The sequence below is a fragment of the Cryptococcus neoformans genome, chromosome 8 (genome assembly GCF_000149245.1).
Source record: "Cryptococcus neoformans var. grubii H99 chromosome 8, complete sequence".
Classification (NCBI taxonomy): domain Eukaryota; kingdom Fungi; phylum Basidiomycota; class Tremellomycetes; order Tremellales; family Cryptococcaceae; genus Cryptococcus; species Cryptococcus neoformans.
The window spans coordinates 1,040-2,581 of NC_026752.1; positions in this window are offsets into that span (position 1 = coordinate 1,040).

Here is a 1,542-nt window from a genome sequence, read left to right on the forward strand (position 1 = left end):
AAATAAAGAAAGTAACTGTTGCTGGCGTCCGACTCGTCTTCGATCGACCGATGTCGAGCTGCACTCTGTAGTCGCTCAAGCATATTTCTTTTACGTATTTCAGAAAGAGAATTGATGGCCACCACATTAGGGACTGAATATAGTTGGTTGATATCGAAGGGAACATAGCACAAGGGCGAAGGATATGTTGCGTTAGCGGGATGACCGGGCGTGAAGGACATGGTTGAGGCAGTGATTTGAATGAGTGGATGATTGAATGCTAATAGAATGAACAAAAAGGAAAAACCAAGTTAGACTTTAGACTTTAGACTTTAGACTTGGATGGCGGTGCTTTGGCCTTTGTAGTGCTATTGGGCCGTTCGGTACGGGAATGGAGTATTACGTAATGTAAGGTAAGAGCCGGGAGGAGGAGAGTTGTAATGAGGATTAGGCTTAGATTGTAAAGGAGTTCGATCACACAAACCTGATCTCCAATTCTGCCCCCAGTCTCCTGCGCTGATGCCTGGTTTCAATGACAAGTTACACCATTGCTACAGAGACCTATAATACAAAGACCCATAGCGAGCCATAGGCTACACTCAGTACTAGGATGGTTGCATAATGTTACGACTCGTCCCCAACAAGGTCCGGCCTTGGAGACGAGATAGAAAGCCGTAGTTTAACTAAGCAATGAGATATATGTATGATATACCTCTTGACACTTGTCTGTTGGCGTATGGTATAGGACGGAGGTATAGTCGCTTGGGAAGATCAGGCAAGCTTATATACTAATGGAGTAAGTTTATGTCGAATGTGGTGCAAGGTAAGACGAGAGTGAGCACTGGGAGCTCGAGGACCTTTCGCAAAGTAACTTATGAAATATTGATCTTCGAGGGGAAGAAGATCAAGATCGAGGACAGAGCTCCCCTTTATATACTTCTACAGAAATCTATTTATATCCCTTGAGGCCCAGCTGGAGGTCCAGCTGGAGGTCCAGTTCTTATCTCGGAGGTTCAGTTGGAGGTCCAGTTCTTTTCTCGGAGGTCCAGCTGGACCTTCTTATCTGAAACAATCTTGCTTGCCTTCATTACGTAACTCCCTCCTATGATCTCTTATTTCTTCTACTTCGTGCAGGCTCGTGACATGATCCCACCTCAATAATTCATGTTTTTTCTGCATGTATTTTTAAAAAGACGTGAATTAAACCGATTATTTCAATACGCAATTTAATTCCATCTATTTGGTTCCATCCATGTCATATTAAGTAAATAGCCGAATCATTAAAAAAGCACGGAGATATATTGAACTCCTTTAATGCACATGTTTAACGCAGGTTCTATCCATGTTATTAAGTAAATAATAACGGAGTCATGGAATAGCATGGAGATGTATTGAACTCCATTACGTCACGTGTTTAACCAGGTTCCGTCCACAATATTAAATAATTAGCCAAATTATTAAATAACACGGACATGTATTGAACTCCTTCACATCACACCCACTTCGTCATATATATGCCCTGTCCTTCGACCGATATATATGGGTATGATGAAACGTCTATAT